Source organism: Pseudorca crassidens, chromosome 6 (assembly GCF_039906515.1).
Source record: "Pseudorca crassidens isolate mPseCra1 chromosome 6, mPseCra1.hap1, whole genome shotgun sequence".
In the NCBI taxonomy this organism is placed as follows: domain Eukaryota; kingdom Metazoa; phylum Chordata; class Mammalia; order Artiodactyla; family Delphinidae; genus Pseudorca; species Pseudorca crassidens.
In genome coordinates this window covers 45,600,219-45,613,470 of record NC_090301.1, presented here as the reverse complement: position 1 = coordinate 45,613,470, position 13,252 = coordinate 45,600,219, and the positions used below count along the sequence as shown (strand labels likewise).

Below are 13,252 nucleotides of genomic sequence, written 5' to 3'. Positions count from 1 at the left end.
GACCCTGGCAGTGGCGGGCTGCACAGGCTCCTGGGTGTGTGTGTGGGGGTGTGGATAGTGACCTGTACTTACACACAGGATTTTTGGTGGCTGCAGCAGCAGCGTTAGTTTCATGCCCATCTCTGGTGTCTGAGCTGATAGCCGCGGCTCGCGCCCGTCTCTGGAGCTCATTTAGGCAGTGCTCTGAATCCCCTCTCCTCGCGCACCCTGAAACAATCGTCTCTTTCCTCTTAGCCATGTCCAGACTTTTTCCTGGACTCCCTCCCGGCTAGCTGTGGCGCACTAGCCCCCTTCAGGCTGTGTTCACGCAGCCAACCCCAGTCCTCTCCCTGGGATCTGACCTCCGAAGCCAGAGCCTCAGCTCCCAGCCCCTGCCCGCCTCGGCAGGTGAGCAGACAAGCCTCTCGGGCTGGTGAGTGCCGGTCGGCCCTGATTCTCTGTGCGGGAATCTTTCCACTTTGCCCTCTGCACCCCTGTTGCTGCCCTCTACTCCATGATTCCGAAGCTTCCCGCGCCCCCCGCCAACCCCCGTCCCTGCCAGTGAAGGGGCTTCCTAGTGTGTGGAAACTTTTCCTCCTTCATAGCTCCCTCCCAGAGGTGCAGGTCCCGTCCCTATTCTTTTGTCTCTGTTTTTTCTTTCTTCTTTTGCCATACCCAGTTACGTGGGGAGTTTCTTGCCCTTTGGGAAGTCTGAGGTCTTCTGCCAGTGTTCAGTAGGTGTTCTGTAGGAGCTGGTCCACCTATAGATGTATTTTTGATGTATTTGTGGGGAGGAAGGTGATCTCCATGTCTTAGTCCTCTGCCATCTTGAAGGTCCCCTTATTATTGCTAATTTATGGTTGATCTTATAAAGATTGCTTATGCTTTGGCATTTCTTAGTAGATGATCCCTGAAAAGTTTTGCATAAATAAAATAATTTTGTATATATAATATGGGAAGTTATTTTTCTTTCTAAATAAGTATTCTATTTTATAAAAGACTATCCTTTATAATTTCTGTTTAAATCATGAATGTAGTTTCTTCAAATGATTTTGGCTATTGTTAAAATCATTGCAGTATTGTAGCCTATAAGAAATAAAACAACCAACAAATTAGTTTCCTTTAAAAATACTTAGTGTTGCATTACACAGACAAATATAAAAACTAGTCTGGTAATGAGCTGCAATTTTAATGAATGTAATTATCACTCAAAAAAAGGAGACAAACAAAACTTAAACTATTAAGAAAACGCAGAAAAAGTGCATATTTTTTATGAATCTTTTGTTCAAATGCTGCATTTTAATAGAGAAATCGAAACAATCCATACGCCATGTCTTCAAAGATTTGATTCATTGCTGTTGTTGGAAAACTGGACAAATAAATGAATGCCATTTACAAAAGGGTCTTTAAAGGAAGGTGTTATTTTTATAATTTATGAGCACTAAACGTGAAGTAGATTTCAGAGAAATCTGTTTAAATTTGGAAGAGACAGATGTGAATTAAAGAGCTGGGTTTGGGAATAAGGGAGTGGGCCAGACTTAAGCAACTGACCTTTGGAGATGGCATGGGGGAAAATAGAAAATGATAAAATTATTTTTATAAGAGAACAGTGGATTAGTGGGATATAAAGAGATTAGTTATGAGGAATTATTTCAGGAAAAATTTTCTAAAAAGTTGTTGAACTGAGAGCCGATAGTGTTTAATAGGAAACCTCTACAGCACTGGTCTGAGTCTGAATCAGCAGGAAGCAGCATTTAAAAGGCCATCTAGAAGAAGTTCTTCCAGAGGGTTACTCAGCAGCGAGCTTTGTGGAGTGTAGCAACTGTATGTCTTCTGGCTGACTGTGCAGCAAAGAAAATGCTCAAAAATGTCTTCTGTGTAAAACTAACCTACCTGAAACCGCTACAATGCTCATGAATTTCCCTGTAAAGTTAACATGAGGATTGATTGCCATGAATTAGCATGAAAAGTTTACTTAAAGGAATGAGAAAAAAACATGTTAATATTACCCATCTCTTCCACAGATATTCCTCGTGTTAGGTATTGATACACTACATAAGATCTTCATAGAAACAAATTTAATCTAGAAAATCACTATTATTTTAAAGCCTATGCTCAATTTTTTTATGTTATCAATCATACTAGAATTATATCCTTCAAGTGAAACCATCAGAGATTATTCACTTTTATAAATGACTGAAGTGCCTCATTTTGAAAAACTGGTTTATAAAGGATTGAAAGATTACACTGTAATTAAAACTGCCTTTAACTCTTTGGATTAATGTGACAATGGAGATCTGCTTGTCTACATGGAAAAGTTGCCTGTGCTAATTCACAGGTCCATAACAACTCTAAAACATCCCCGACAAAGTAGAGGGCACAGAAATATCTTCCAGACTGGGGTCGGTCAAATGTGGAAGAGCAGGTTGGTTTTGTTCATTCTCATCTGGCCTCCTGAGTGATATCATATGTACCAAGTAGCATTAAAAATATTTGAAGAATGTTATTTTTTTCTGAATTCCCTTCTTTGTGGCACTTTTAAAATTGATTGCTTAGTAGTTATTTTTGAAAAATTTCTCATCTCTTAGTAGAGAAATGCCACTTGAAAACTAAATCCATGTCCACAGAAGTACCTTGGGGAAACAGAAAAAAAAAAACAAAAAAACCCCAGAATCTAGACCTAGATTGCCTTGGTTTATATCCTGACTCCAACACTTACTAGCTGTGGTCTTTGGGAAAATTACTTAACCTTTCTGTGTCTATGGTTATTCATCTGTAAATAGGGTTAATAGTAATTTCTCATTAGTGTTGTTATAAAGGTGTTCCATGAAGAGTTAGAATAGTATCTGGGATAAAACAACTACTCATAAATGTTAGCAATCATTAATTTATCTTTTTTATTTTTCACAGGCCTTACCAAAGTGCCTATCTCACAGTAGTTGTTCAATATATATATATATGTATGTTATGAATTAGTGCATAATAACTTTTCCAAGGTAATTGCAAAATAGTTACATTTCATTGAGTCCCAATATATACCAGGCACTGTGCTGGTGTGTTTTTACATGATTTAGTATTTCTATGAACCAAAATAGTGATTATTAATGTTATCACCACTTTACATAAGAGAAAAGTAAAGCTGAAAGATTAAATAATATGACTATTTTCACAAAGCTAGTAAGACAGAGCCAGGCTAAAAAACTGAAGTCTATCTGACTTCAAAGATTTTCTTCTTTTTACGTATGTAATAACAGTTGATTATAAATTAATTCATTAAATGACTGTTATGTATAAGGCACCATTGATTGAATGCTGAAGTTTCAGAGCTGTATGACTAATGGCCTATATAGTCTCATGGAGCTTATTGTCATAGGGAAATATTCTTCAAAAATAACTAACATAAAAAGGCAGATCTTGTTTTTTGCCATTCAAGTGGCACTTAGTAGAAAGCTATGGAGATTCAAAGAATGGTGAGTCATTCCTGTTTTATGTAAGTGGGAGTGAGGTAGGGTTTCCAAGGGTCAAAATAAGAGTGGAATGACCATTTCAAGCTGAGATGTCTGAAGGAGGATGAGCTCTGTCAAGAAGGCCTAAGGCACAAACAAAATGGCAAGAGTTGGGCTGGGCGTAAAGTACTAATGATGGTAAAGTACTTTATCAGTTGAGGTTCCATCTAAGAAACACAACTAGTAGGATGTACAACCCCCTACTCTCTACACACACATTTATTTCAGGGAATGGGTTACACAATTTGCGGGGGGGTTGGCTGGCCAGACAAGTCTGAAATCCATATGGCAGGCCATTAGGAAGGGCAGGCTGAAAACTCCTGGGTAGGAGCTGACTGCAGGTGGAATTTCTTCTTATTCAGGAACATAGCAGGCCTGTCTCATTTCTGTTAAGGCCTTTACATTGATTGTATCTAGCCCAGCCAGATTATTCAGAATAAGCTCCTTTACATAAAGTCAGTGATTATAGATGTTAATCATATCTGCAAAATAACTTCATGGCAACACCTAGCTTAGTATTTGATTGAATAACTGGATAGTATAACCTGGCGAAGTTGTCACATAACACTGACCATCAGAAGTACTAATGATCGACAAGGCTAAAAAGATAAGTTGGGAAGGCTTTGAATGGCAGGGTAAGCAGTTTGTGTAGTAAACTAATCAAATAGGATGTTAGGAAGATAAATCTATAGTGATCTGAATTTGGATCAAGAGAGGTAGGATGACATTAAACTTCTTAGGAAGTTATTTTAATGGTAAAAGTGTGTGTTTCTATGTTTATATAGTGTAGTTGATAAACATATCGTGGAAAATAAAGATGTGCTAAATATTCCAGTGAGAGAATTGATGCAACAGAGGAATAATTTGTATATGGGGAAAAGAAAAATCTATCCTCATCCTGTCTAAAAGGGAGGATGATCATATCACTAAAAGATTCCTATCACTTCATTCACTTTCGGCAACCACTGCTTACAAATTAATCTGATAATTTTTTTTTTTTTTCTTCTCTTTTGCGGTACGCGGGCCTCTCACCGTTGTGGCCTCTCCCGTTGCGGAGCACAGGCTCCGGACGCGCAGGCTCAGCGGCCATGGCTCACGGGCCCAGCCACTCCGCGGCATGTGGGATCCTCCCGGACCGGGGCACGAACCCGTGTCCCCTGCATCGACAGGCGGACCCTCAACCACTGCGCCACCAGGGAAGCCCATAATCTGATAAATTTAACAGAGCTGTTTAAGAATTACAATTCTTCCTGGGGAAATATGTAATAACATTTACATTTAAATGTATTAAGTTTTAAAATGATAGTTTTCTGCTTTCATGTTCTAATTCATTTAGTTTCTTTATTAAGAACATATTTTAGTTCCACATCCTTTCATTTTATATAATATTCTATTTCAAAAATTCACATTTAATATTCATAGTGTTCTTATTTCAAATCATATATAGATATAAAATAGTAGTTGGTTTCAAAAGTATTTTTCTATGTAGGGTTCATTAGTTGTTTTGTTTTTGTTTTTTAATGAGCAGTGACAGCATTAATGCTAGTTCATTGGGAATTCTACATATATTCCTATGTACCCTATAGTGATGTTTTTCAAACTGCAGATTATGCTCCCTGAAAAAAATTGGGTTATAAAATCAATGCAGTGGATCATGGAAGACATGTATTTAAAGATGAAGTAGGACAGAAAAGAAAAAGAAAAGAAATTTTCAGAATGCGTATGGTAAACATCAATTTATTCCATAAAATCGTGGTTCATAGTCATAAGAGTTTGAAAGCCACTGCCTTTAAACGGTAACCTGCCTTTAAGTAGTACTAAAAACTTTACCAGCTTTAACTAATTTAAATTGTAAACTAATAATAGAGGGGAGTTTCTTAAAAGAGCAGTTAATTTTTAATAGAAGAGATGATCCACGTAAGTTTAACTACATGTCCTCATTGAATATAACATCTGAATATGATTTCTGAAATATGCATATAAACATGGTAGGAGTGATAGAAAAATACAGTAAAATGTAAATATAATGTTAATATAGATTCATTTGTGCACTCATTCATCCACACATGTACTTATTCATTTGAATTGAGCTCCTAATTTATGCCAGGCCTTGACTGAGAAAATAAGAATTGATTAGTGAACCAAATAGATAAACTCCCACCCTCCTAGGACTTACATATAATAAGCTAAATAATAAGACTTTTTTGAGAGACATCCAATAAGAAAACAATGTGCGTATTTTTATTAATACAGTATTAGTGTTATTTATATAGTATATTATGTATCATATAGTATATTTTTATTAGTATATATGATGTAGTATTAACACAGTATTTTATTTATTAATACAGTATTCCAGGCTGTAATAATTGTATGTAGAAAAGGAAAGCAGAATGTCAGGGATCGGGAAAGGTGGGAAAGAGGATGCTATGTTACATGAAGTGGTCAGGGAAGGTCTGAGGCAGGCGGAGGCCTAAGGGAAGGGAGGGAGTGAGGCGTGTGAGTGCGTTGGGAGACAAATATTCCAGATCGGCTGTCATGGGCAAGGTGGGACCATGTTTGCCTAGCCAAGGACTAGCCAGGGGCCGGGATGGCTGGAATGCAGTGGATTTCAGGGAAGTAGGAGTAAGTACAATCCAAAAGGCACACGTGCAGTAGAGCAGGTGGGGCAGGGGATGTCCTGTAGTTCTTGTAGGGCCTTTTAGGTGCTGGGGCTCAGGGCGGGCCACCCCTAAATATGCCACAATGGCATATTGATTAATTTGAATTAAAGTTACTTAAGAAATCACCAACACAAGAGGGACACTCTAACACTTCTTTCTGTCTCCCTGAAAGCAGGAAATAAATCTCTCGTGTGAAAGGTGCACTCCCTGCATCTGGAGATAGAAGGACACCCTATTGCCAGAGATAGGGGTTTTAGATTAGGAGCCTACAGAAACAAACCTCGTTACTTCTTTAGTGTACTACCCCAAGCCCAAATTCTATTTAGATTCTTCACTAGTTGAGCATCCCAAACCCAAGTTTCTTTGTCCTGTCAGTTCCTCACAAATTTATTGTTTCTTTGTCTAAAAAGTATAAAAGCTGCCTGCCTTGAACACTTCTTAGGTCCTATTTTTACGAGACCTCTTGTGCATGAATTAAAATTTGTTGCTTTTTCTCCTGTTTATCTGTCTTGCATTAATTTGATTATTGTCCCAGAGGGGTAGAGGGAAAATTTCCCCCTCTCCAACATAGGCCACTGTAAAATTTGAGAAACCCTCAATTTAGAGAGTTTTGAGAGAAAGAGTAACAAGAAGTGAAACGAGTTTTTAACAGGAATCAGCTGTGAGAGGCAAAGGTGAACACACATCAAAAGTCCAGCGTGAGGGTCCAAGCAAGGAGAGCGACTGTGGCTTGAAGCTGAGTAGGAGCTGAAGGAGAAGGTAGTGGGCATCTGAGTATATTTTGAAGATGATGCTGATAGGCTCTATGGGTGGATTTTGTATCAGCTATCTATTGATGCTATAATTAGAGCATTAAAGCATAAAGATAATTTTTGATCACCCTTAAGGAAGACTGTAGTATTTTCATTCCTCCCAACTTTTTTTTTTTTTAATAAATGTATTTATTTTATTTATTTATTTTTGGCTGTGTTGGGTCTTTGTTGCTACACGTGTGCTTTCTCTAGTTGCGATGAGCCGGGGCTACTCTTCGTTGCAGTGTGCGGGCTTCTCATTGCAGTGGCTTCTCTTGTTGCAGAGCATGGGCTCTAGGCGCATGGGCTTCAGTAGTTGCAGCACGCAGGCTCAGTAGTTGTGACTCACGGGCTCTAGAGCACAGGCTCAGTAGTGGTTCAACGGCTTAGTTGCTTTGCGGCATGTGGGATCTTCTTGGACCAGGGCTTGAACCCGTGTCCCCTGCATTGGCAGACGGATTCTCAACCACTGCGCCACCAGGGAGGCCCTCCTCCCAACTTTTGATGAGACTGCTGAACTGTCTTTTCTATAAAGGTGAAATATTGAAAAACTTGTAATGAACTTATTATTTTGTTGGCATGAGATAGTCATTTCCCTGATGAAGAATTGTGATGTAATTAACAAAATAAAATAACATGTATTTATTGTTTTATTCTAAAATGTATAACTATCCCCCAAAAGGCTGATGTATTTATTTTTTGTGTTACAAGTTCTAAAAGTGAGTGAATCCAAAACAAATAGGAACGTGGACCTTGACCTTAAAAACTTATGACTTTCCTGGGGAGAGAGAGCAGGCACATGAAACAAAGAATTTTGGAAGAACACTAGGTAGATGATGAATATGAAGATCAGAGGGAGGTTTAAAAAGAAAGATTGTCATATTTCAGTGATTTCTAGAGGTATCAGAGTTTCATATATGAAACACGCATTGTTTGCCACTGTGTGTGGTTGATAAGAGAGAAGGCTGGGGGGCTTCCCTGGTGGTGCAGTGGTTGAGAGTCTGCCTGCCAATGCAGGGGACACGGGTTCGTGCCCCGGTCCGGGAAAATCCCACATGCCGCGGAGCGGCTGGTCCCGTGAGCCATGGCCGCTGAGCCAGCACATCCAGAGCCTGTGCTCTGCAACGGGAGAGGCCACAACAGTGAGAGGCCCGCGTACCGCAAAAAAAAAAAAAAAGATAAGGCTGGGCTGAGCTGTGACCTTCAAGATCTTCCTCAGTGAGTTCTGTGGTTCCTAACGAGGCTTTCTCAATCTTCACAGCCTAATCTTCCTCAACATTGTAAAAAAAAAAAAAAAAAAAACCTCTTATTTGGCTTAGTAAAAACAGCAAAGAACAAAAACAAAAAAGATGCAACCTCAAATATGTGGTTACAACCTGAGTATTGTAGCCCTGAGGTAGTTGAAATACACATATTAAGCCACTTAAGTTTGAAACTTCTAGCTAAACCTATGCAATAGTCATTGATATAGGGAAATTAGAATCTCAACATGCGGTACCCTCAGATGCAGCCCAACAACTCCACTGATGCTATCAGAATTTAAACTCTGATAGCAGTGATTGGAGCATCCACTTCTCAGTCAAATTACCTGGGTTCAAATGTCAGCTCTCCCAACTAATATCTGAATTATATAACTTTTCTGTCCCTTAGTATTCTCCTTTGTAAAATGAGATTAATAATTGTACCTACCTTACTGTATTATTATGAGGTTTAAATGAGTTAATATATTAAAAAAAACCTTAGATCAGTGTCTTATATATCAAAACTTATTAATATTAATATGGTTATTATAAAAATATGTTCTGTCAACTCTGGAGTTTGACTGGTTGTTATTATCTCTTGAGAATAATTTAGCCTTTGCACTATTATCTGAAAAACAGAGAGCCAAGTTCTTAGAATACATGTCAGATATCATGTCCCTTTTTTAAAAATTCACATCAGAAACAGCCAGGGTATCTATAGTGGCCAGCCTGAGAGTTTCAATTGAGGAAGGAATGACTTTTCCTGCAAGCATGGCAGGGCACCCAATGCTTTGACCTTGTTAAGTTAAGATACAAGAGAAGGCTTTGATTGCTAAAGAAAAATATCATTATAATCATACTTTCCTATTACTCTGAGTTTTCAACAACTGCATTCTGGAGCAAGATGTTAATGTAAAGATCATCTTGGTCTTAAAATCAAATACAGAAATATAATAAGGAAGTCCACATAAACCTTTTAAAACTGTTATGCAGTTTTACAAGTAAGAAGTTAAAGAAGAGAGAAAGTTACATTATGTGGCCTAATGAATCATGGTAAAGGAAGGCTTTAATATAAGTAAATCATTTTACTAATGCTTCTGAATTACCCTTCAACAAAATGTTAATATTGGTTTATGACTTAGAAGAAAATTTGAATCCGAGAAATAAATATCTATAGACATGCCAAAAAAAAAAAAAAAGGAAATCACGAAAGAAAACATGTTCAAATTGAACCCTGTGGAATCATTAAAAGTTGGGCAAAAGATGCATCTTTGTAATCAATGAGATGCATTGCTGAAACATCCAAAATAGCTTGGAATTCCAAATTCATGAGATTCTTTAGAGCAGCTTTGTAATAGCAAGAAACATAAGCATTTGCCAGTTTTGCTGGTTGTAGATACCAGGGAGAAAGTAGAAAACATGAAGTCAACTGCATTTCATGTAACTAATTTTATTTGTTCAAAAATAAGTGTTTAGTTAATCTCAAAGTGTAAAAACTACTTCAAGAATCAATTTTATGTAGAACCTTTAAAAAAGTTTTCTTAGATTTTAGAATTGGCTCTCAATAATTCTAATATGTGCAACTTATATTCATTCCAAACATCTTAAAATTTGTCAAATGAGCATATAAATTGAACATTAACTGTCATTTCCTTCAATTAAAAGCGGTATATACCATCATATTTATTGATAATAATTCGGCATCTGTAACCATTTGGAAGTGTCCCTTTATGTGCCGCAGCAACGTTGACATATACTTAAAAGGAAATTAGAAAGCTATAATATATTATTTTTCCATTGCCTTCTTTAGAGTGGGAAGTTATAAGTGTTTTTTATGCTAAACAATGTGAAAACAAATAAGGAGAATATAGTAACAACTGGAAGTTTGTTGAATTATGACTTTATGGTTGGTATGTGCTTATAAAATACAAGAATAAATGGAAAAAGAGAAATGACAATAAACACTGAACGTTACCTAACTTCTCAATTCTTGAGATGTTTATAAAATTAATTTAATTTTTAAAAATCATATGCCTATTTTAAATAAAATGCTTAGTCCCCCACCCCTAAGTTTTCCCAGGTAACTGAAATAGTTATTTATTTTCAATTTTTATTTTTTTATTATTGTTATATTTTACAGAGGTATAATTGACATACAACATTATTTTAGTTTCAACTATACAACATAAAGATTCGATATTCATATATATTGTGAAATGATCACCACAATAAGTCTAGTAGACATTTAATAATTATTAAACGTAATATTGAAGGTCATCATCATTGTAAACTATTATTCTGCCTGAGAAAGCTCTAAAAAAAATGTAATATGGCTGTTAGAAGTTACTGAATAGAAACTAAAAACTCAATGTTAATTATTCCTTACATTTCACTATGGACTTCAGTGCCTTTAAAAAAAAAACATTACATGTGTTACAGGTTGAAAGACTTTTAGTGTTGAAAAGGACTTCAGGAATCATCTATTCCAGCTCTATCATTTTCTTGATAAAGTAAACTGAAGCCCAAAGAAGTTAAGTGATTTGCTAAAAGCTTACATAACAAGATAGCAAAATTAGGTCTAGAAACCAAGTCTGCTATTCAACATCCGTTTTTCTTTCCATTGTACTATACTATTCCCAATTTTAAAGAGATAAACTACTTAGCAGGCACATGAATGAACCCAGAGATAAAGTAGAATATGTATACATGTCTGCCTATTGTATATATTATATGTGAAATAGATTCCTTTATGGGGCCTGTCTGTAATTGATCCCTTGGACATCATTTAAAACCAAACAGGAGTTTGGCAAATATGTAAGCTAAGCAGATCAAAGTCTCTATATATGCCTCCCTAACAGAGGGGCCACAAAGTCTAAGCTTTTGTGAAGCATTTTATTTCCCTTATTCTGCTTTGCTTAATGACATTTCTATTAATATAATCCCTGGATAAAATTGCCTCTGATGTTATCCATCTTTAAACGCTTCTTCAACTTGAGGTCACCTAGTTATAAATGGGAATCTTCTGAATATTGGATACATTTATTATTTATTTCATATTTCTACGTGGTTATGTTTGGCAATATAGGAAATAACAAGAAAGCTTGTTCATAGCCAAAGAATGTGTAAAAGGAAAAGTCTGATTTGGTCTCAAAAGGGTCAAGCAGTAGCATTTTGAAGCCTGGAATGTGAAACTCAGGGATCTGTGCAGAAAGGACAAGTAGGAGGTATTGTAGTTTGGGGGAAAAAGTGTTGAAAAAGGTAAAAAAAAAATAATGTTTTCATCAAGATCATTCCAGTAGTGGTTTCAATGAATAACTAAAATAAGTGTATGTTAAATATATGAAAATTAGCAAAGAGATGAGCATTGTTTGAGCAAAGGATCCAAGAGAAATGAGAAATGGGGAGGAAGGGAAAGGGATTATTGTAGGATGTAAAATACAGCAGGAAACACCAAGGTTTTGAAAGCTATTTAGATTTAAACATTGAATCATCATTGTCAATGAATATATGGCTGCATTTCAGATATTGATTACAAAGCTGTTAGGTGGAAGAAAGTTGCCTCCAGAGTTTTCTCTTTGTCATCTGATTTGAGTGATGTGAGATAAGGAAAGTAGTCAGGTCATTTCAGAGACAGAATCTCTTCTGATTACAAACCAAGATGCCTGCTCATTGTATTCTTACATTTTAAAAGACATTTGGATGAAGTAATCTTTCATTCCTTAAGAAATATGTACATAAATACATGTATTTTAAATCAAACTAAAGTCATTTTTGTCTTTCTTCTAACTTTATGAACTATGGGAAACTTCATCCCCAGAGCAGTTCTGCATACTTTTACATTTAAGAATGGTCTCCTGTTGTGTGCCTATTTCTTCAGTTTCCAAGAAAGTGTGTATCATCTTTTCTTTTTCCTTCCTGCCAGAACTAAGCAGTTCCTTTTTCTGAACCTTTAAAAACCGTATTCAAAAAAGTAAGAGTCCAATGTCAGTCTTTATATCAGGTAGTATCAAGGCACCTCCTTTCTCTGTAACTTGCATAGTTGTGATAGCAAAGCAGTAAGAAGAAAGGCAATTGGAGAGCTAAAGATCTGATGTAATTTATGCAACCAGAGTCTGAGAAAAGATATATCTCAAAGTACAGAGAACACAGGATAAAGCATGGAAAAGGCAGTTGTTCATGTTATAGGTTTGCACTGTATTATTTTCTAAGAATAACTTTGTTATTTTGTAAACATATGCTAGTTATTAAAATTTAAGCTCTACAGAAAAGCACAGAAGTGTAGACACCAAAACGCATTGCTCCAAATCCTACCAGGCAGAAATAACCCAGTATTAACTTTTGGTTAACAGAAATCTAGGCATCTCTCTCTGAACAAATACAAATCTATGTATCTATAGATTTAACAAATTAAATTTAACAAATTTAAGTTGTTAAATTTAACAAATTAAATCTATAGATATATAGATTTTAAAAATGACATTCAACAGTATATAAACAACTCTATACCAATAACTTTTTAAACATTTTACATCTATTATCTCATTTAATCTTCACAAATGCCCAATCAGATTGGGACTATTAATATCCCCCATTAAACAGTAGAATTGTAACATTAAACCGCAAATAGTTAAATAATTAAGGAGATTAAGGCTAGGAATGAATAGATATGAAGAATTAAGTGTATGAGAAAGAAGTATTAACATGCACGCTATTTTACGATAAAAAGCATTGAACTTTACTTGAATTTAACAGAAGAAAAAACAAAATCGAAGCCAATCAAAGGAGTTGCTAAATTTCAGATACATATATCTTTGCCAAAAGGGATATTAGTTCCTAAAAGATTGCTCTAGGGTTAAAGGAAGACGATTATGAAAGTCATTAAGTGTTTGGCATCCTTATGTTTTTCCTTAACAGCGCATTTCAGTTTTTGACAGTGTGTACATATGAATGATGAGGTGGATAGCCTACTTCATTTCCTCCCTCTCACATGCTCCACTCCCCAGTTTCTGGTGCTTATTTCACTTTTACTTGCCAGGATTTGCAACATTTACATTTTGTAAATTATAATTTAC

The 13,252-nt window shown here is 36.2% G+C and overlaps 1 protein-coding gene and 1 long non-coding RNA gene across 14 annotated transcripts in view; both read left to right on the top strand.

Moving 5' to 3' along the window:
* GULP1 (GULP PTB domain containing engulfment adaptor 1) overlaps window positions 1-13,252 on the top strand; it is a 266,982-nt gene that overhangs the window by 173,955 nt on the left and 79,775 nt on the right. The gene's annotated exons all lie outside the window — the stretch shown is intronic.
* LOC137226426 (uncharacterized) lies at window positions 713-8,287 on the top strand. The gene is made up of 2 exons (XR_010944350.1): window positions 713-6,907; window positions 7,394-8,287. It is a non-coding gene; the product is annotated as an uncharacterized lncRNA (long non-coding RNA).